Genomic DNA, 214 nt, shown 5'->3' on the forward strand with positions numbered 1-214 from the left:
GAGAGAACTGACTATATAGTGACAGCATGATTAAAAAAAAGTGTCATCGTGAGACTATTTGCAGGTTACATAACTGAGGGCCCATACCATACACTCATTTCAATCAATTGATCACTTTGGTCTTGCAAATATAGGAAAAACGCAAAACTCATGTTTGACGCTGATTGAGCATTGATTTTTGGCAGGTTTCGGATGCCATAGAACATACACACGC

This window comes from Oncorhynchus clarkii, chromosome 11 (genome assembly GCF_045791955.1).
Source record: "Oncorhynchus clarkii lewisi isolate Uvic-CL-2024 chromosome 11, UVic_Ocla_1.0, whole genome shotgun sequence".
Lineage (NCBI taxonomy): Eukaryota > Metazoa > Chordata > Actinopteri > Salmoniformes > Salmonidae > Oncorhynchus > Oncorhynchus clarkii.